This window comes from Ambystoma mexicanum, chromosome 3q (genome assembly GCF_040938575.1).
Source record: "Ambystoma mexicanum isolate Mex_15411 chromosome 3q, UKY_AmexF1_1, whole genome shotgun sequence".
Lineage (NCBI taxonomy): Eukaryota > Metazoa > Chordata > Amphibia > Caudata > Ambystomatidae > Ambystoma > Ambystoma mexicanum.
In genome coordinates, this window is record NC_090926.1 from 21,473,303 (window position 1) to 21,497,371 (window position 24,069).

Sequence of the window (24,069 nt, forward strand, 5' to 3'; positions counted from 1 at the left end):
GAGCCATATATAGTTCACTCAGGGCCACATGTAAGGGACCCTGATCTCTATATATATCTGACCCTGTTTCAGTGACCTGTTGTGTGATGGCCTGCAACCACACATCCTGGCCCTGTTCGGTCCATTCACCTCTCACAAATAGCTTATGCAAGAGGTGCTCTCTGGCTATTTTCATGTCTACTAAGGTCGTCATTCTAGAGATTGGTCTCTGTCCTGACTTACAGAAGTTTGTATTTTATTTTTGCAGAACAGAACTTTTCTTGGAGTGTCCCTTTTGAGGAATGCTTCACAGCGTAATGCAGCGTGGTGATCCGACCGGATGTATGTATCCCGTCAGTTAGCACACTGTATTAAGCTGCACAAGTGGTATTCTAACCCAAACGTCCGGCTCGAGCCCCCAATTTGTAAGAGGATTCAAATCAGCACTACAGCTAAGTTAACGCCTAGTCTAGAATACTGAATGAAAACCCTTATTGATATATCTTTAGGTCCAGTTCATGCGTTCTGGATGACTACCCCTATATAACACCCCTCTCTTGGAATCCCCCTGACCCCACTGAGCCAAGAAGTAATTCTGTTTTGCAAGTTAAAAGGGTTTATTTGATACTTTAAACAATAGATATATATCACACTTTATAATAAGTTAATAATTGAATAGCACACTTAATCTGATATGATAAAGATCAACAACGGAGAATCTGGCACTAGCACACTTCTTATAATCACGAATGAGTTGACATGAAATGGGTAAGGTAGCACACTGGTAAATAGGTACAGAAGTATAATGTGGTAGAGGATGCTTTATGTAAGCTCAGGTGGATGCAATACTCAATGAATGCAGTACAGAAATTACGCAATATGATTTCAACCAAACAATGTAATCACTTTTCTCTGGCTATTCACTCCCCCCCTCTTTATGCAATGCAAGGAAATGGGAGGAAAGCACACAGTTCTCAGAAATGCAATCAATGTAATCAGTTCAATCCAGCAAGCTTAGACAACAGAAGTTTAAAACACAGATAGGAGTTTTGAAAACACAGGCCCAAATGCTTTGATATGTGCTAGCAATGGATGAGAAATATGCTGGAAATGCTTTTTAATTCCCTTTCAGAGGTTCAGGGTGAGTGGTATCTAGATAATATTAGTCCAGGCTCACACTAGCAATGAGGCAGGGATAGTTAGCAGGTTAAACGAATTTCTGGCAAATGGAAGGCAAACAGCAGCAGTTTTTACATGTGAAGAAATTGCAAATCGCGGTAAAATTCGCGGATGCGTGTTCCGCGATTGCGGTAAAACTATAAGGGGTAGGAATGCGGTTCTTGGTGCGATTCAAAGCTACGATTCTAAGCTATCAGAGGAAAGTTACTGCAAGTCTCTAGCCCAAACGGTCGCGGAGATATGAGCGATTTAATAAAGGTCGTTTTTGGGTTTGCAAATTTCAAAAGCTCAAAATGACAAGTGCAGCTTGCAACTAGCAAATCACAGGTGACAGCTTTACAAGTGACAGGTGACAGTTAGGAGACAGTTCTACTTAGATTAAAATAGGATTGAATTATATTATTTTAACTAAGAGATTGGTTCTGCACAGTTTTCTAGGTACTCACACTATATTCTTGAGTGAAATGGGCCTCGCCATGGATCTGGTCAGGGTTTTGGACTGGACTCTGGTCTGGTCTGGTCTGGCCTCTGCACTTCACAGTGATCTGGGTCAGCTCTCTCTGCTGGTCTGGGTCTCTCTGGTCTGGTCTCTTAGTACAGCACTGCTTTCTCTCTGGTCTGGTCTCTTAGTACAGCACTGCTTTCTCTCTGGTCTGGTCTCTTAGTTCTGGATAGATTGATGAATTTGAAGTCTGGATCTCTGGATGTTGTATGGAGGTAAGTATGGATTTTTCTGGCAGAGCGTCCCGCTGCAGATGGATTTGGAAGGTCCCTATCTGTCCTGTCTGTCTGCTTTTATGTGTTTAGAATGTGGGTGTGTTCTAGCATCACTGACCCTACCTCTCTCTCAGCTTCTAATTGGTCAAACTTCCATTTATCATTTGATTGGGGAATGAACTGTGAGTCAGAGTGATGTCATTTTACAGCCTGCAGAAAGTCCCCTCCTCCTGTCAACTTACACACAAATCTAGATTTGAAACAAATACATATTTGCAGAGGTACATATTGTTTTAGAATCATATGCACCCATCATGCATTACAGGAGGTATACCCTGTTCAAACTCTGCTCTTCCTGGGAGCTTGCATTCAAAAATGGCACATATTTCACTTTTTAACTGATTTTGCAATTTCTGACATTGACCCAACTTTACATACATGTGTGCAGGGAGTAGGGACATTAACTGATGAAGTTTCAGATTTTTAACATGCATACATTTAGAGTAATATCCACTTTTCCGCTGACACCCCCCTGAACATGCCACCGGTTCTAAAAACCTCTTAAACTGTGGGCAGAAAAATCACAAGAATTATGGTATCATTTATAAAATTTTCACATGTCCGCTCTATGAGTTATTCATCTTTTTAAAGTTATGTTCTGGCTCCAAAGGGGTGTGGTTTCCCAGGTCACATGGTATAGAAACCAGTCTTTCCAGTTTCTGCCAAGCCAGCTTGCTCTCACAGGCAGTGCTCCTCCCAGCTCCTGCCAAGAGGAAGCTACAATTTACGACTGCGGTAATAAAAACCTTTGCCTGAGTGAAGAGGGCTTTGTTCACTCTCTTGCAGAGCACAGATAATTCAATTATCAGATAGATGGCATATCCTTAGTGTGGGCAGCAAAAGGAAGGTTGGCCTGGGAACACAGTGGTGACTCAAGTTTCCCTCCTGATGGGGGTAGTTGCCAGGCAGAATTCAGTTCCTTAAGCCAGGTTTCAGATAAAATGTCACTTTTTGTTCCCCAGTTCCTGCATTCAAATAAAACTAAACATTTTCACATATGCAGCTAGAAGGCTGATTCTAAGTTTAAAACTATGACATTTAAACAATTGCAACCTATGTGATACTCAAAAGTAGGTCACTCAGTCAATTTAAACATTTTCGATTTTAGTGTCTTTAAATCCAGTGCAACTTAAACTGCTGACTCCATAGCAGTTTTGTTATAAGCATTGTTTTGGGCTCTTCATTTCCCAGATTTTGTAGGCACACAACACTCCATTCTGCCAAATGTCTGCTGGTGTTCAGTAAATATTTTGCACATATTGCAATGTTTGAAAATAGGCATTTTGACTTGCCTTCAGGGAAACAGAGTGGTTTTAAAACGCCGGCTTTTGGATAGTGGTGAGCACTGGTACTGCACCCATTTTTGGGATTTAAGAAAATGAATTCCCCACAATTCTAGGTTGCATTTGGCAATCAGCATTGCCATTCCCAATGGTTTCAGACTACTGTGCGGGTAGTCCAATGGTGGTTTTAGGCAGTGTCCTTCTGTGCCCATAACATCGGCAAAAATGAGTGGCAGCCTATTCTTCATGCATTTCCCTGTGCATTTTCTGGGAAGCTCTGGCCATCATGAGGTTTTCCATGTCAGTACTGCACAGTTTTGAGGTAGGGCTCGGATGCATGGGTAAATACATCCCACAATGTGAAGGCCTTGTATACCTCCATTGACCACGCACTAGCTCTTAAAGCCATTGACCACACCTACGCCAATGCCTCAGCCTCCTTCTGTTCACATCTCAAAATGACCAAATCATTCTTGGAATTTTCCCTTACAAACCATGTGTTCCTATTCAATTAAACATATTACTGACAAATCAAAGACATTGCTATGGGTGCAACATAGGCCCCAGCAATGGCTAACCTTTTCATGAACCATTACGAACAGGCTTATGCATTTGCAAATCCAGACATCAACCATCACATATATAAATGGCACAGGTACATAGATGTACTAATGATCTGGTCAGGCACATTTGGACCAGCTGACCGCCTTCAATGAATATCTTAACTCCAACTCCTTTGGAATTGAAATAATAGGGAACCAGAGCTACAACACCATTTACTTCCTTGACATCAGAATTACAATCAACGACATGGGCCTAAACACCACTATGTAAAGAAAACCAACAGAGGTAAACGCTGTTCTTTTCGCCACAAGCTGTCACAGGTAGTCCGTCATACAAAACATCCCCAAGGGGGAGTTCATTCAGGCAAAAAGAAATTGCAGCAACACCCAGCACACCAAGCAGAGTGCTATCTTCTGAGAGAAAGATGTAGCAACAGAGGATACCAACAAAAGACAGCTGAGGCAGCGATAAAAATGGCCATGCCAACCACCAGGGACACACTCCTTACTCCCAAAGTGAAGGCAAAACCCAAAGACTAAACAATAAGATATGTTATACAGTTCCACCAAGGCAGTTGCAAATTACAGAAAATCCTGAATAGACATTGGTATTTACTCACCATAGATACAGGCCCCAATTCTCGTTCACAAAAGCACGCACCCTAAGAACCATGCTCAACCCTTCGCACATGGCACCAATGGAGCCATCAAGTCAAAACTGGCTCACTGCCTCAAAAGTATCTGGTTTTAACAAATGTGGAACCTGTACCATGTCCCTGCACTAAACGCAAAGTATGTCAATTTTGATGACACTCACTGTCACCAGATCAACCAATTCATTAACTGCATATCCAAATTCGTTGTCTATGTGATCATATGTGTGGGCAATATTGGGTCTACAATCCGGGAACTCAGAACAAGAATACAAGAGCAACTCAGCCTCCTAAACTCTCAGGACGCAAGATACCCTCTGGTGTCTCACTGGCAGGAGAACCACCAACTGGACAACAAGAAGGACATCCAATTCATCAGGCTCATAATTGTAAAATGCGACCCAAGTGGAGGGGACCGCAAGCTCAGACTCCGACAAAGAGAAGCTAAACTCATTTGCAAATACTGATGGTCAACCAGGGTCTTAACACTGAACATGAACTTAATGTTTTCCTCTCATCCAACTGACCATCTGCCCTTTTCACACCATTCTTACCCTCTACACATCCATGCCTTGGTTCCTTTTTCGCCCCCCGTACATCAGTAAGAAACCATCCCCACTTCCGCCTCTTCCTCACCTCAGGACCAGACCTCTTAAGCTTGCAACACAATCTCAGAGATCAATACCCTCTCAGCACAGCCCCAACACCAGGGTGCATGGGTGGGCCACAAGCCACTTCTGCACACCTGCCGCCGCCCCTGTCCCATTTTTGAAATTGCCTAAATGCAACATGGCGCTCGCCTTGGGCACACCCCATACTAGATACTGGCCTAGCCACTAACTAACGTCTTGCCTGTAAACTACGCCCCCAGTGGTCACACAATCAGCATGTGTGACAGGACCGGCATAGGCCTACACCCTCTTGCACTACCCACCTCATTATTTCCCCAACACCAGGGCAATTGGGTTCTCAATCCCACTCTACGGTGCCCCCCGACCAGCACCCATAATCTCCCTATGCACAGCTAATTGCCACATGGGTGCTCACAATTGTGTGCTTAATATATGCACTCTAAAACCCCTTTCCTCCACACCAAATGGGCAACCAATGTCATTGCCCCTTTTTTGCCACTTCAGTCCTTATCCAATAGACCCACCTAATGCCCACGGCCACACTGCTCCTCCAGCCAATCAGCATTGAGCTCCCATTTGGCCTATCATGGGAAAACATATAGACTATATATATATTGCACTCCAAGATAGCAGCTGGGATCGAAAGATCGCTGTGACCGCTCATCTTGTTGCAGAGGCCTCGCATAACGCACACCAATGGGTGTTTCCTATCCTGTCACCTCCCCCCTCCTTATCATGCCCATCGCGGTCCGTGGCCCGAGGTTCTGGTTAATCTCAGACACTCTCCTCATTCACACCCCACCTCCGGCTCTCCTCTTTGATTGTCAACTGCCCATCCTCTCCACAAGTGTGAACGCCATTATCAGGGACACTACTGCACTGCAGCCCCTTGACCATTCGATCCGCTACGGCAGGGCTCTCCAGACCCCACCCTGTCTACTTTCCACCACGCCAGCAACTTGGCACCCTCTCGTTGCACACCACCTGGGCCACCCAATCCCAGACGCACAGCACCAGGCATCCAACACCCTTCCTTCACCCCTCCACCTGCCAGGGTAGCCTAGTCAGTGGGCTCCCAACACCCATTACCCGGGCACAAACATACGTTTCCCTCCCTAACCCTATGCAGACCATCAGTGTCACACCACACAGGCAACAATGTATACCCCACCATGTTTAAGTCACCACAGCCTTGAGAAAACCCTGTCAGATCGAAACACGTGTCTGCTTTTGTGTGTAAATAAATCACTGCTAAACTCCAAATCCAAGTGACAACACTTCTCATGTATTACTCGATATACTCGAGCTGATTCGATAAACTACAGTATTGGGGCTCCAGTGCCAAGGTAGATGTGGTTCTTACAAACAAACCCCTATTTAACTTCCCGAGACGGAAGAGTACCATCTCCTAAGAACCCCTCACCAGCAGCAGGATCCACTTTCAACTACCATGATCAGTGCAGTGAGCCGTTTATTCTAGTGCTCTACCCCCTGCTTTGGTAATCTTTACTGATCTTAGTCGCCTCTTCCTCGTCTCAGTATTTGCTAGAAATGGGCAGGGGGAGCTGGGGTGAGATAGGAAATACCCCATAAAGGCTGAGAGCGAGTAGGCTGGGGTGTTGTTGGGACTGGGGGTGGAATACCATGTCTTGCCCCTGGGTATCCTCCTCCCGATCCCCAGTGACCCTCCACTCAGGTGATCCTGCCTTGTTTGTCCAACCCCGGGGTCGGGATCGGGATCCAAAAGCGATGGCACTTCCCTCGCCACCTGAATGGAAGATCCTGAGGGAGTGGGTAGGAGAATACCATCAGGTTTCTCACATATGCTTCCCCTATGCGGTTTGGACTAAATTGCTTCACAGGGGAACCTAAAAAGAAATCCACATTTCCTTGGTCTTTACCCTTTCGATGTTCCACTGAGAAGCAATAAGGTAAGTCCAAGAACCACTGCATAACTCTGGGGTTGGACTCTTTCCTCTGACCGAACCATATTAGGGGGGGAGGGGGTGATCAGTCTAAACTTTCTGCTTAATAAGTAGCACTTAAAATGTAAGATACCCCAACCTAATTGCCAAGGCTTCAAGTTCAATCACTGAATAGTTATTTTCCCTGGGGAACAGTTTTCGGCTAGTGTGGAGAATAGGATGTTCTAGCCCGTCACGGATTTGGGACAATACTGCACCTAAACCAGTCAATGAAGCATCAGTTTGTAATATAAAGTCCTCAGAAAAGTCTGCTACCTTCAGAATAGGGATTTGACAAAGTTTGTTTGAGGACCTGATAACATGTTTCGTCCTCTTTATCCCATAAGGGTTTCTGGGGTGCTGCGTTACACAGTTTGTCAGTCAATCACTGCATGGACTCCTCTGAATTCTTGTCGATGCAATACAATCTGGTGAAGGTATACAGGAACCTCCACGTAACCTCTTTGCAACTGTCCAACACTGGCACTCCTGCCAAAGAGCCGTAGTACAAGAGACGGCACTTGTGGAATGTGCTCTCGGCCGTTCCTGTAGCACTTTTTTAGCATTATGACGGAAGAAAGCAATGCAAGCTGATAGCTACCTGGAGATGGCAGTCTTAGATATGTCCTTGCCCATAGCAGCAGGTCTAAAGACCATAAACAGTTGTGAGGATTTATGAAATACCAATGTAATAGTTAAATGCTCTTATCACCTCCAAGTTGTGAAGTGGACATTCTGCAGGAGTTCAGGGCACTGAAGAAAACTGGTAGAATCAAGGGCATGTTTAGGTGGAACAAACCTTGGATTGGTAGAGAGAAGGACCTTGTCCTTGTGGAATTTGAGTTCTGGTGGCTGAGAGGAGAGGAAAGGGCAGGGCACAACTCTCTCCTACTCTTCTGGCAGATTGGATGCCATCAAGAATGCCCCTTTCGAGGAGACAAACTTTATTCCAGACTTATGTGTAGGCTCAAATGAAGGCCCCATCTGTCTGGTGAGAATAGTGTTCAGTTACCAAGAAGGGGCAAGCTTATGTACAGGGGGAAAATCCCGAAAGAGTCCCTTCATAAACCCCTTAACAAGTCTATGTGACCACAAAGAAGGATCCAAAGATGTGTGTTTGTAGCGTAAAATAACAGCCCAATGTACTTTTATGGATGAAAAAGTGAGTGCACTCTTAGACAAGAGGAGCTAATATGGTAGAATTTGATGTGGTAGGATATTGAGGGGGGTGATCAACACTATTGCTGGAGCACCAAACAGTGAACCATTCCCATTCCTTTTTACTGGAGATGATGGAGGCAGTCATAGCCCTAGACAGTATATCCCTGCAATCCTGTGACCTGTCAATATGCCCAAACCATAGGGATGTAGGAGCCAGGCTTAGAGGTTGAGAGAAGGGGGGTTGTGGTGGTGAACATGTTCCCTTCACATGAGAGAAGGTTTGCAGGCAGGAGCATGATTGGTTGAACCTGTCATGCCTGCGCCATGGGCGCATACATTGGCGATCAATATGGACCTTATTTCCCATTTGCGAGACTTTGGTGCTTTTCTATTTTTTCCAACAAACTTCACTTACCACAATGCACTTGGCTATAACCATCTATTCCTGGCTATTCCTATTTTTCATCATCGGAACTACAATCCCCAGAAGCCCTAGGGATCAGCTCTGCTCCCACCAGCTCAGGAACAGAGAGGGAGGAGGCAGATTGTATGCAGGTGTGCTGATCCAGGTGCGACCAATTAGCCTGCCTCTGTGCTGGGCTGGGCGGTATATAAGCTGCTGCCTGCAGGGGCTCAGTCTCTTGCATTAAGAGTCCTTCCGGCACCTTGTTGTTTCGAGCTACGGATTTTGTATGCGGTTCCTCCTTACTCCTGCTTTGGATCCAGTGCCCTGCCGGGCTCTCTGCATTGCACCCGATCACGCTCTGCTGCTTTCCAGCCTCCGCCTTTGGCCCTCTGGGCTTCTGCCTTGCAGCCGATCACGCTCAGCTGCTACCTTCCGCCTTTGCCCTTCCAGGCTTTTGCCTTGCAGCCGATCACGCTCAGCTGCTACCTTCCGCCCTTGTCTTCCAGGCTCCTGCCTTGCAGCCGATCACGCTCCGCTGCTACCGTCCACCTTTGTCTTCCAGGCTCCTGCCTGGCAGCCGATCACGCTCCGCTGCCTTCAACCTACAGCCTTCGTCCGCTGGGCTTCCAGTCTAGCAGCCTCTATAGTCCTCTGCAGCCTTCTACAGTCATCGGCCCTGCTCCTCTGGGCTTACTCCTTGCTGCCCGGTCCTTCTGGCTCCTTGCCGAGCAGCCTGCTTCTCTCCGCGGCCAACAGCCCTTGTTCTCAGGGCTTCCTACCTTGCAGCCGATCACGCTCCGCTGCTTGCTACCTACAGCCTTTGTCCGCTGGGTTCTCAGCCTAGCAGCCCTCTACAGTACTCTACAGCCTTCTACAGTCAGCGGCCCTGCTCCCCTGGGCTCACTCCTTGCTGCCCGGCCCTTCTGGGCTCCTTGCCGTGCAGCCTGCTTCACTCCGCTGCCCTAAGCCTTTCTCTCTGAGCTCCCTTCCTTACAGCCCTGCTCCTTTGGGCTTTCTCATTGCTTTCCTGCTCCTCTGAACTCTCAACCTTGTACCCTACCGTCCTCTACTATCCACAACAGTTTGCCTACATTATTTACTTTCAGTTATTGCAGTCCCCCTGTTTCCTGACTGCTGTTCCCTTGCTTTCTTCCTTGTTTTCAACCTTCTGTTCTTTATCCCCATCCAATCCTGTTATACGGCTTTCCCTTCATTTCCTTCTGCTAGTTTGCTTATCGACTTCCTTTTTTCCTGGATTTGTCTTTTAGTGTCTTCGCTTGTTCTGTTTGTAGACCCCTTTGAACAGAGCTTGTCTGTTTGGTTTCCGTTAGGCAACCTCTGCCCCTTCCCTTGTCTCGTTTCTGCATTACAGACACCCATAGCTGTTGTTCCAAGCCATGAGCAAACAGCGTGGGCCTCTGTTATAGCAAACTGTGCAGAAGGCTAGAGTTTTTCCTAAGGTCCGTGGAATACTCTTTTCCTATATCTGCATACACCCCAAGAGGGAATCCATTCTGTTGTACCTTATTTCCTTGCTACACTGCCTACTCTTCGTTCTCTTTACTTTCAGCTGTGTGTGTACTTATCTGTCCACCTTACTTCGGCACAACCTCCCCAAACCCTTCCTGGGTGTCCTGTGCCACTCTTAACAGAGTGCCATCTGTGACAGAACCATAGAGTGCTAGACGCTCCAAAACCAGCATTGTCATCTGCCATGCTGGTGCCACAAGCATCATTCTGCAGAGCTGCTGTTTGACTGCGCGGGGGACTCTTGGGATTAGAGGTATTGGAGGCAATACAGAGGAACCAGCCATTCCCTATAAATGTGAAAGCATCCCCTAGGCTAACTCGCAGAGGCAACCTGCTGAGAAACAATTTGCACTTGGAGTTGTAGATTGTGGACAACAGGCCTATGTCTGGTGGATGACATCCACTTGGCTTTGTACTCCCATACATGGCAGGAGCGGAGTTGTTACCAAGTTGTGCATGCTGGGAAGCTGAAAAGGAGACCGACAAATTCAATTTCCAGAGGGTCTGTGCTTCAGTGGATATGATCAGAGATCTGGTACCCCCTTGCTTCCCAATTTAGAACAGTGTGGCAGTGTTGTCTGGGAACACTTTGATGTAGTTTACATAGAAATGACTGGAGGACCCAAAAAAAAACCTGAGATCCAACACATTAATATGGTGAGTCTTTGCTCTTCTTGTTAACCAGAGGCTACTGGTGTGGAGATTTTCAGTGTAAACTCCCCAGCACTCCATGGAAGCATCTGCCGTCACAATCAACTGGTGGCATGGGGCTGTGAAGAACACTATGCCCAATGATGTTAAACAGTCTCCTGTGGCCTTTGTCTCTAGTAGGCCTTGATTGAGGGTAGTAGCTCGGACCAACCAATCGTCTAGATCAGGATAGACGTGGAGCCCACATTTTCGGAGATGTGCTGCTGCTGGGACAAGGCATTGTTTAAAGACCCTTGTGTGGACTTTAGGCTGAAAGGGATGAACCTGAATTGGAAGCGGCGGCTTGCTACCATAAGCGCGAAGAACTGCAGTAAAGGCAGTGAATGGGGGTATGGAAATGGGTGCTTTCGATGTGGAGAAATTACAGGAAATCCCCCTTTATTTTGCGATGCTGGCTGAGGTTTTTTTGTAGGGTAACCATCTTGTATGATTGGGACCAGAGTAATTTGTTGAGGTATCGGAGGTCGAGGATGGGCCTCCATCCTTTAAACTTTTAGTTGTCCAAAAAATAATAACAGTAGACCCCATGATTATTTTGAGAACAAGGAACTCCATTTATGGTGTTTTTGGACAGCAGCGCTAGCACTTCCATTTCTAGCACATCTACATATTGCTCTTGTTTTCCAGCAGGGGGTGTTATTGTCCTGGCCTTTAGACACATTCCAAGGTGTGGCTGCATGTCACTAAGGAAAGCACACATTTGTCTGATGTTATTCGCTGCCATTGATTCAGGAAAGAAAACAGACGCCATCGCACTGGGGTGTTTAACAGGAAGGGCGGCATTCGATAGTAGTCAAGCCTGCTTGCTGGTCAGGCCCTTTTGTTAAGAATAACCCGGTCACCAAAGTAGGATTGCAACTGAGAATTCTATTGGTCACTGGAGGCATATGCAGCTCTCCTATATGACTGGGAGAGGTAAAATGAGGGGTAGACACTGCAAGAAGTGGTGTTTGGAATGAAAAGACTAGCAAGTACATCGTTGCTGCAGAGTACCTAAAGACTAGCCCTGTCTGTGTCAGTCTTGATCGCTAATGGCGTCATTGACCTTTTTACCAAAAAGGTCTTCTGCGTTTAATGGCATGTCAACAACCTTTGCCTGAACATATAGTCTAAACGTTCTGGCCTTCAGCCAGCCTTGGTGTTGAAGAACTGCCCTGTTGCCCTTCTGCCGGAAACCTGTAGCAGCAATATCGACGGCCACAGAGATAGCATGGTCAGAAGCAGGCTATTTCCCTAAGCAGCGGAAAGGCCTCCTGTATTTGCTCATCTGCAAGGAAATCCGGATCAGTATGATCTTAAATCAGAGCTCCTGTTACCTCTCGCCAGGATGGCCAGAGAGTTTGCAGCTTTAATGGTGCATGGCACTGTGGAGATCACTTGCTTACCAAAGGCATTGACCCTTCTGCCTTTCTTGTCAGGAGGAACGGCGCTGGGTGACAAAGGATTAGCAGACCTCTCCTTTGCTGCCTCTGAGATCAGTCTAGGCTTGGTTGTGTTGGCAGTTGTTTCATAGCACTGAGCTCTATATTTAAAAAAAATAATAATAATAAATCAACTCTACGCTTTTTTGCTTGGGAGGTCGAAGGATTCTTCATGGCTACAAGACCATCTTTCCAAATGTTACCCAAAATTGGAAGCGACTCGTTTTCAGTGACCTTCTCACTGCTGGTAATGAAAACCCTCTTTCCTCTGCTCTATTGGCAGGTTGAACATGTTTTGCATGCTTAAACATAGTGGTATGAAATGCTCCAATCTCATCTAGTGATGAAATCCCTTTGTGGATGTTTTTCTGGCTCTCCATCAGCTGCCACCAGGTCAACGAATCAGTCAATGGCCTAAGCGTGCATGGAGGCCATATCCTGAGGTATGTCATCCTGATAATCACAATTTGAGGAGATTTCAATAGGTTGGTGGGGGGGGGGTTGCTTCTTCGTTGGAGACAGTCTTGTATGCTGGCAGGGCAGAGACCAAGGCTGTTGGGTGCAGGATCAGGTCTTGGAGGGATAGTTGTAACCCTTGATTGGAGTATGGACATCAAAGTTTGCAAGGTGCTTAAATCATAGACAGATATGGCCCTTTGGGCTTCAGTGCAGTGAAGCCTTTGAGGGTATTTTAGGAGAAAAGGGTTGTGATTGATGTACTCCGGATGTCTGATCCTCTGAGGAAATGACTTATGGACCTTCAAAATCTGTGTCAATTTGTTCCAGGATATTCCCAGAGGAACATTGGAAGGTTCTGAGAGAGGGGGCGGAACGTGTCTCTGCAGCATAAAAATTGTTTGTTTTGGTCACCCAAGTCTTCTGAGCAGTAAAGTCTGTGGCAGATGCATTGATGATGGGTGAACGGACGAGGGCATCGACAAAGTCATGTTAGACCGGATAGCCATAGAAAAGGTTATTGATGTGGACATAACTGAAGATTTGGATGAGGAGGTCGTTGACGGAGTGGACCGTAAAGGATTTTTTTCTATTCACAGTTAGTGTTTCATGGACAATGGCTGTTTGGCTCGAGGCTGGGACCACAGTCGTTGACGATTTCATGGACGAAACCTTTGACAACACATATGGTTTGTGTGCTCGAGTCCTGACTAGGAGGAAGAGGCAGGCTTTTCAGGCATAGCAGGCCTATCAGTGCCCTTTTGAGACTGGGTGTGTACATCATTGGTCACCCTTTTTCCTCTGTTAACCTCTTTGTGAGATCTGTTCTCTTCGAAGATGTTGCTCTGTCTGGGGGCATGCTAGGAAGCAGTAAAGCCCAGCTTCTCACTGAAGCAGATACCAAGGCCTTCATCAAGGTAGGCAACCAGACTGTGCCTATCCTTAAAAGTCTTACTGCAAAAAGGCTGCCAAATGGAGCAACAACTCAAGATGTGGTCAGGGTAAAAGCAGTGAAGACACTCCTCATGCTGGTCTTCCAGAAATCGTTTTTTTAATCTGCAAGTTCAGCAGGTTTTAGGGTTTAGTACCAGTCATGATGGGGAGAGGGAAAGAACACCTCAAAGTACTCTATGCTAAAAGAACACAGAGTAAACTTGAGCTCCCGTTAAGTGAGTTCCTAGTAGGTGCAGATATTCCAGCTGTATACTGAAGATTCTAGTGAGAAAATGTTGACAAAAGCGATGCCTTTGAAGTGGACTCTCAACTCTGAACGTGCAGTCAAGAATCTGAAGATACCCTCCAGGGGTCGAGCTAAAGGAGACACTGCCTATTAGCTAAAGGGCAAATTACTCATATAAACAAAGTTAAGACACACTGGCCCTCATTACGTTTTCCTGAACAATATCGGTTATAACGTCAATGCGGTAGTACCGTTTCCGGCTACCGGAGTGACAATCACTGGCATATTCTGACTGCATGGCTACGGGCACCCCGTGATCCCGGAAAGTTTGTTACTGAATTGACGGTAAGACCGGAAAAATTGAGAAATGCTGATGCTACTGGTATAAAATATGCTGGTAACAGCAGTTTCGGCTCCCATCATGACAGAAACACTGGTAGCCTTGCTTCCAATGCTGGAACCACTGGCAACAGTAACGCCATATGGGAGGAGGTGGCCAGCAAAGTCACTGCAGTGGGGACCGAACCCTGAAAGACTGCCACCGAAGGTGGGTCGACCTGCGCCTGTGCGCAATCTTTTGGCAGAACACTGTTGGGAAAACATGGCCACAGGAGGCAGGATGGCCTCTCCCCTCAAGCTGATGCATTGGGAAGACCGATGCAGTTCAATCATGCATCTCGAGGGGGTCGAGGGCCTCTGATCTGCTGAAGCCTGTGCAGGGACCCAAAGGGACGGCAGTGAGTACAAGCCACATCTAAATGCCCAGCATCACACACATTGACACATTGTGAACACACCCAACAGATCAGGGAAATGTGTCCAAGGAAAGGGGTATTAAGTGTGACATCAACATCAAAAGTCACTGTGCACACACAGATGACAGGATTCAGGGTCAAAGTAAGCCATGCAAATGCATCGTACACCAAAAGCATCCATGCACACGAGCACTGGCCATGTGCACAATGGCATGATTGGCCAACTAGCACATCCCCAATGCACAGACAACAACAATCCACTGTGCCCTTAGTACCATCGAAATGGACTCACACCACACATGTATGCATACAAGCATCAGTGCACAACTGACCCCCAGACATCTTGTCCATGCCAGGGAACATAGTGTAATGCAAGTGTATCAATGTGTCGCACAGGCATCTAACCGCTTCCTCATCTCACCCGAACAGGCACATCCACTGACAGAGACACCGCTGGAGCATCCAATGCAAGATCCAGCAGGACACCCCAATGGCCCAACCCCACCACATCCCTGGCAATGCCTGCTCCACCAACCCAGGCAGCGGGACAGGCTGAACAGCCACCATCACCAACCCAGCCAGTGGCACAGCCAAGGAGCACAATGCGTCCATTATACATCATCCCCCCCCCATCACAAAACCACCTCTGACGAAGCCGAGGCAGCAAATGGAGAAGAACATTCTGATGCCTCACCAAACCGCACCACATATGCCTCCCCACCTTAAGTTTCCCAAACCTCCACAGCGCTCTACGGCCACCAATGCCCAGTATACGGGACACAGACGTACGGATCCATTCCATGGAGGCCTGTCATGAAGAAATGGCAGATTTGACCCCCCCCCCCTCAACACTCCCCAGTGCCAACACCTCTGCTAGCTATGAAAAGGCACAGGCAATGACATTGTGGACAAGAACATTAGACACTTTGGTTTTGGGGTGTGTGGGGAGGTGTTTGTGTGGTGAGGAGGATGTGGACACAGGGTTTTATCTGTAGTTGGTAGTTGATTGCAATACATTCCATTCAACAATTGCAGCAATGAGTGGACAGTCCTTATTAATGTTACGGAATTTATTAAGTGAGCACATCGAATGCAGTAATGTAGCATGGGTTTTGCACAGTGTGGATGCCTCAGAAGAAGTTGTCTGAGTTATTGTTGGACAATTACGCCCTTCGCTGGCTTCCATGTGCATGTGCCTGGATGGTCCTGCATCGCCATCATCATCTCTGCCCTCTGGTGGTGGCATGTCCATGTCTGGGGGAAGGGGTAGGTTTAGTCTGATGCAGATGTTATGCAACATTGCACAGACCAGGACTATCTGCCGACCTTCTCTAGCCTGTACTTAAGTGCACCCCCTGACCGGTGTAGGCATCAGAAACGTGCCTTCAACACTCCAAAACATCTGCTCAATGGTTTCCCTGGTCCGCGCATAGGTAGGATTGTATGCCATCCCCTCTGGCATCTGCGGATCCCTCACAGGGGTCATTAGCCAGGGCAGTAGCAGATACCCGGAATCACCTGCAAGGGAGGGGGGAAACACAAGGTGAGCCATGGCCTGCATGTTGCAGGACTGTTGTTCTCATAGCAAGTTTGTGTATTTCTTGCTTCATCATGCATCTTGGACCGTGGTAAGTATGTGCGTCATAAACTGTGCTACACCGTGGGACAGCTGATGTGTCTCATCCATACTGTGCTGTGTTGTACTCCCTGGGATGGAATGCTGTGGGTGGAACTACACTAGCCACCGACATGCCATGCATGCATATCCCCAGGGAATGGTGTGGTAATTGCCATGCCACCACCCAAAAGTGTCTGCACACACTACATGACACTCGCACTGCGGTCTGGACATTCACCGGCATGCATCAACGTAGCATGGCGTCTTACATGCACAGTAGGCCCAGAATATACATTACCTGTTTGGCATCACAGTAGCTGGCAATGGCACTACATGGACGCTTTTATTCATCTCCCATTCAATCCCACTGACTTACCACCCCATGCTTGTCAGATTGCAGTCACACTTGAGCACCAAGTGTTTACACAAGTGGCAATAGTGCACTACATGAGGCCCTTTGCCGTTCACATTGACTATGGACATGCATGGCAGATGGTGCACGGCATTGGTGTGCCTGTGACTGAGGGTTCTACACAAACAGTGTATGCATGCATGCATGCACCTCGCAAGAACATGCTCTCATGGGCCTGGGTGGGACAATGTACTGCAGGACTTGTAGTGTGTTGCCTGTTTTCGTCCTCATGGCTTAGGTATGTTATTGGCACTGACTGACAGAACAACAGTCTGATGATACACCAGTGTATTGTGGACTGAGAATTGGGCATGAGCTGGTTGTTCCCGCTAATGCATGGTGGTTGTGGGATATACATTTGTGTCATGCCCCCCGCCGCTTTGGCCTGTGACCCATGCAGACATGTGTGTGTACTTGTCCAGGTACTCACCCAACATCCAGGTCCTTTGCCCTCTGTGCCGCGCCATATATGCTGGCACGGTGCTGCTCCGCAGAACCATGGAGTCGTGGGTTGACCCTGGGATCTGGGCGCAGCAGTGCTTGATGTCAGGTCACCGCCAGAGGAATGGTACTGCTTCTGGTTTCTGTACACCACCTCTGTGGTGTGGGAGGGCAACAGCTCAACATGTGTGCAGTCCAATCCACAAGCACATTGGCATGCCTGCAAGCGCATAGAAGCGGGCCTTAGTGGCTCTTCCAAACAACTACCAACTACTAGCTATGCTCGACATCACGGCCAAGATTTTCGCAAAGGTACTATTGAAGGAATTAAACCAATGCATAGCTGAATATCGCATCTTAACGTCTAACCAGATGGGCTTTATTAAAAAAGCCTCTACCACCTATAACCTCTTGATACTCGTATCCTCTGTTGAATATGCTTGGCTACGGAGAAAGAGCACTGTCTACTGCTCTTTCATTGATTTTTCTGCAGCGTTTGACTCAATAGATCAGAATAAACTGTGGAAGAAATTGATGCAATGGAATATACCACCAGGCCTCCTCCGCATGTTAATGCTGCTATACTCTGAGACCACGATACGCATTCGATTGGATGCCAAAGGGAAATTATCAAAATCCATACCAACATATCGTGGCGTTAAGCAGGGCTGCATAGTGGCTGCAACTCTTTTTAACCTGCACCTGGCAGATTTACCGTCTGCCTTCACAAACCTGCCTACTAACCCGGTGAAAGTCGTTCATCATCGGACCAGCTGGTTGGCCCATGCGGATGACATTCTCTTAATAGACTACCCTAAGGGGACTACAAGCCTTGATCAACGCCTTGAGTGATTTTTCTGACCTCAACGGCATGACCATTAATATCGGGAAAACAAAGACCATGATTTTTTCATCTGCCCGCCAACCTAGTAAGAGTCTTACATGCAAACTCAAAGGAAGCCCTCTTGAATGTGTGACTGCATATAAATATTTAGGGGTCCACATTCAGAATACTTTGAATTGTTCTGAAACCAAAGCAAAATGTAATAAAGCAATCAGCATTTTCGTTCGACGGCAGGGAGGATATTCCATTGCAACTGTGCCAACACTTCATTAGGCAAAGGTACTTGCAATATTGTATTATGCAATTAAGGTCTGGGGACACCGCTAAATATCTCAATTCAACTTCTTTGACAGTTTAGCACTTCGTAAACTTTTCCGTATGCCCCATGCACTGCCAATCGAATATTTATATCTCGAATGCGAGCTGAAAGGGGTTCAGCACGATTTCTACCTCAAAGCAGGTAGGTCATACGAACACCTCCGCATTCTAAATAACAGAACAACATGGGTAGATTACATACAAGCCTATGTCGAAATTGACAATACCCACTCTATGGGTACTATGGGCTTGCTGTTAACGGCATAATCTGAATGGAAAAGGGGGTGTATGTCGCTCACACGGGTGCGTGACACCTATCTGGTGAGATCCAAATTGAAACTCAAATTGTGTATGATAAGCAAAGAACATAATATACTAAAAGCCATAGCAGCCCTTTTTGCGATTAGATTACCCGAAGACTGGTTAAACCCGCCGAACGTGCTGCATTTCCGAAAAGCTCAGTTATGAGACAATATCCCACGCCTTGAGCGCATATGCCGCCTATGTGGTACAAGCGTCATAGAAACCCTTGAACATCTGCTTATCACATGGGAAAGCCTATCCTTGATCCGTGAAAGTTACTTGAAAGCTTATAGCAATTAATTCAACTGCACTGAATTTCCTGGCTTTGGCCTGACTTTTTTAGATGGTCTTAATTCCAATTTAATATTTTATATGGTGATGTTTTATCTGAATTGTGTTGAAATTTTACTATCCTCCGATGCTGATTTTAATAGCATCTCTTTCTTAAGACTGACTGGCAACGTATCTATCCAAGTCGATAAAAGGACAAAGAAGTTCACTTTTGAAATGCTGCTATTGTTTTATGTTGTATATGTCATCGCATTTTAATCACTTGTGTATATTGTATTTCATTGTTTTATATATACAAAGCCACTCAGCTATACGTATGTAAATAAATAAGTGACATTTCCCTCTGCTAGGGTGGTTGGGAGAGCGATGTGCTGGCCCACCTGCACCAGCACTCTGGGGGCCTGCTGCATAGCATATCGCAGCCTGGCTTCTCCAGAGTGCTGGAACGTGCCTGTGGCAAGGAATTGCAGAACCGATACCAGCTTCAATAGCAGTAGTATGGCTGTCCGGATGCCGATCTTGCTTCCTATGCCGCCCTGGATTAGGATTCAGTAGTTCATGTATTGTCTCCCTGTTTAGCCGGTACAAGGTCTGTATCTGGTCATCTGTCAGGGCCCAGGGTGTGGCCCTTGTGCAAGGTATGACAGCTCACCTCCACCTCACCACTTGCATCCCAGCCATCATCATCCTCCCCCACCCTCCCTGGCCTCCTATCGCCAATGGTGCTGCTCCAGCTCATTCAGCTGCATTATAGCCTGCAGCGCCTCCATTGAGAGAGGCAGCATGGTTGTGTTGGGGAGTGTTATTGGTGTGGGTGTGGACCTTTTCTACCGTTCCTGGTTGTGCTGGGTACACCTGGGGGGAATTGGTGCACCTATGGCCTCATTAGCCCCACCTGAGCCCATTTAATGCCTGATCCGCAGTCTCAGTGTTTCCGGCATGGATTTTCCAGTATTACTGGTATTGTCCTACCGGTAGTACAGCGATATCCATGCTCGTAATGTGCCTGTGGTTGTTACACATGGCTGTAAATGGTCACTATGGGCTCGTACCCAGTTATACGGTACACGTGCCCGCTTGAGTGGTATTCTTTGGAGGAGCAGTTCCAAGATGGACGCCCATAGAGACCTTCGAGCAGACGGCAGCGGTTCAGTCTTCCCACGTCCCTGCGAGACGTGGCAGAACGCTCACGTGACTCTATTTCTGGACTCGAAGCCTACGGATCTTTGCGTCGCTTCTGCTACTGACACTCCGTGAGTTCGCTCTCGCCTTTCTTGCCTATTTGCAGAAAATTCCATACTAATCTTTTCTTACTCTTCCGATTCTTTGTTTCTCAGTCCTTTTCTGCAGTTGCTCTACTCAGCCCCCATTCCTTGCGAGTGCAGATCAGTCCAGCTTATCCATCATTTTCCAGCCGATTCGACTGAAGTCTCTCCGGCTTTCATTTCCTCCCAGAAACCCACGAGGTGAAGCCCTGTTTCCTTTGAACTCCCCGTTCTTTGTTTCAATCAAAACACTTACCTATCTGTTCTTATAGAGTTCTTGTAACTTACCTGCAAACCTTTCGAGTACCCATTTTGTCAAGTCTGTAGGGTGTTTTGTGTAGATTTGGGGCCTAGCAATATTTTCTTACCACCAAGAATAAAAGTAATTTAGCAATAATCACTCCTTGCATTCAGATTGGGTTTGGTATTATAATGGTATCGTGGCTACGCATTATTTCAGTACCCAGATCCATTTAGTTGGTATGCTTTTTGTTGTGGTATAGTGATGAGCATAATTTCTTTGTTTTATTTGTGGCCCCAACATACAAAACCCCTTTCTTTTGTTTAGACTGTTCCTGTGATCTCTAGAGGCCTCAGGCTTCTACATTATTCAAGAACGCCACATTTTCATATGGAGTGCCACTTATGGCTGTTATCACTGATTTATCTACACCAGTGAGCTATGCTTCCATAAAGTATTCACAATAACGTGGTATAATCACTAATTTATTTACATTAGTGAAACTATTTCCAGAGGCCTCTTTCTCAACTGACTCATGTACGTCCAACAGACTATCAGATTGTGTTCCACTCAGACGTCTCACACACACATACACTGGGTGGAACCACGCACACAGCTATTTATAATTACTCATAACATAACTTTTTCCACATGGGATGCTTGGCATATATTACCTGATAACCTCCCCTTTTATCAGGTGATACGGGCTAACTGTACCAGAGAAAACCAGAAGCAAATCGAAGCCTTTACACGGATTGTGATTTACATCAGTTTCATTTAAAAAAATCATACATTACCAGTTTTGCGAGGCAGTCTTTTCTAGAATGAACATAAGAGAAGCAATTGCAAAATACATGGCATTTCATTAGATTCTTTGCAACAATAAAAAGAACAGTGCATCAGTTGACTTGCATTTCTGAATAGCAACATTAGAATGCAGCTATCGCTATGCCGCCTGACTGAAATAGCTTTCATTCACACACCGCAATCTCGCTTTGTCTAAGATAATTACCAGCAAAATTGTAGCAGATCAGCACGCAAACTCTCTGGACAGGTCGCTTTCTTTAAATGGCTCAGGGCTTCCTTTTAGAGCACCCGGCAAGGACATGCAGTTCCAATCTGCACTCTTTGGTCCTCAAGCCAGTGCCAATTGACTGGAATCTCCAGCCTGTGAAGGTCAGCAGTACACTGGAACGACGCCCCTCAATCAGGCATCCCCAAAGCAACTCCCGCCAAGTCCTCACCGAAGCTGTGTATAAATGTCCACTGCCTTTCTTCCTCCCCCGAGATGCACCAAGAGACCTCTGTTACAGCCCTTCATGTGACGTGCATCCAATAAAAATCTATCATGTCATACCCTCCTTCTTCAAAAAATAGCTCACTTTTCAGTAAGAAACTGTATCCACTAATTTCCTGCTTATTCGAGTTTTGTTTCTTTAGCAAGGACCATGAAAAGCACAGAGAAAGAAAGGAAAAAACAATTCTGAATGTCCATTTAAAATGACTTTCAGCCTGCCTCATTTTGCACTTGGAGAACACATTATGATATTAATAAGTTAGGCTCATGTTAGTACTGTTAATTATATTAGTTCATTAATCCTCCAATGTGTCTCCTGCAACAGAGGCATTTCAGGTGAGAAAAAAAATGGTGCATTTTTAAATGTGAAAAAAAAATGATGTGTTTTTTCTGAGTAGCCTGTCTTCATTTACATATCCATATGTTACACCGGCAACACATGGCTTGTTGTACCGCATTATAGCAATACATTGATCTCATGCAGTGGTGCTGCACTCCAAAAACACGCTACATAATCCTACAGGTCTAAGCCTTTCTAGACTCTATTAACAGTGAGAGGATCTTCCTTCCGCCCTTTACTAAACCTCCAACTCCCATTTCCATTCTAACCCTCTTATCTTCCTTTCGTGTATCCAGAGGAAGCCTCCCAGAGGACATCAGTTTTCTACAGCACCTCTGGAACATCTTCTCTCTCCACACCCGCCTGAACCTCGAGACTCCAGACTCATCCAGGGTTTTCTTCCCATTAGAGGGTTTCCCTGGCGGTCCTGTCCTCTCCCCTGGTTATTCTATTTCCAGGTAGGGGGAGGGGTTAGGGCTGCCTCTGGGGAATCTTCACAGCCACATTTGCCTCTTCCATTTTGGATTCTTCGACTTGTCAAGGTGAGCGAGTTGGTAAACAGTTGCTCTTTCATACCGTAGTTTATAACCATAACAGTAACTTAACAGTGGTCCTATGATGCTGGTGGTCCCAGCAGGTGTCGAGGGTGCTGCTACTACCACTGTCGTGTTAACTGCACCAGTAGCGCAGAGTGCGGTGTTACCGGTGCTTTCGGCAACATGGGTCTGAATTGGCCGTTCTGGTAATAGTGCCGGTACATGGTGCTATCAGCACTTTATTACCGGACGGCCAAACTTGTAATGAGGGCCACAGTTTACTGCGTCTCCCCCACCCCTCAGTCCAGTTTATTTTCTGCAACATGGTTAAGAAGCTTGGCGTAGAGTTGCAGCTCACAAGCCACTTAGTGCTTTCTGCTTATTTTAACCATTCTTAACTTTAAACTTCGCTCAATATATCCATTGCATATTATTCCAACAGGCCCCCCCCAAGTGTGCCCTTTGATTTTGATCACAGGCGAACGGTCTTCTTTATAGTGCAGGTACCATCCATATGCAGACTTAAAAATATTTGAAATGGGAACACTGCAAATAGACTTCCACCTTTATTTGCATACAGATGTGGAGGTAAATAAAAGCCTATAGCAAAATGAGGCAGCCAGTATGTGGTACTTAAAATGGAATAATGATATTGCGTAAGAGCTCAGTGGTAATTAATGAAATATTCCCGCTTGTACTGTGAACTGCAATGGTTATTTGAAGCCATGCCTTTCTGAGGAATACATTGCGCTTCAACAGAGAAACAATTTCCCACCTCCCTCACACATGTGGCTTGCAAGCATCCCAATGAAATTTCCCCCGGCCTCTCATTTTTGCTGATAGAAGCACAGTGGCTATATACACTTTTTGAGTACGGTCTTCCTTTTCCCCAATCCCATGATTTTTTTCTGCAACATGGTTAACATAAAGCGGAATTTTAGTAACCTTAACATTTTTAAGGTTTACAGACTTAGTTAACGGCAAGCTATAAACAATATGAAAAAAAGCTCCCGCAGCCCTCCCCAACCCCCAGATAATTTGTCTGTGGGTGTTTCTATATTTGTAGATATTTCAGTGGGAGGTTCAAACGCCATACCTTCTACTTCATAAGACATGGCACAATGGCGAGAACAAACCTGTCGAGTTTTAGCTACTCTGGAGACAATGTGTTGTGCAGAGTGGGCATCCAGAGCTGCGTGCTTCTGGTGTGTTTCTGATGGGTTATGCACATACCTTTAATGTTCGCTTTTTTAAAGTGAGCAGCTCGAGTTTGCCTGATCAGATGTAAATATATCTTTGCGAGCACCCGTTTTGTATAAAGGGTAAGGTGTATGCCAAAATTCTCGAAAATCAAAGCAGAATAAAATATTGCCATATGGTCTCCCAAAGCCTGCGTTTTTTGGGTCCATGCAGAAAGGTTTTGAACACCTTCATTATGTCCGTAAAAGCATAATTAAATTTCACCACATTTTGCATGACTGTTAAGATGTGGCCAAACCTGCTTTGCCAAATG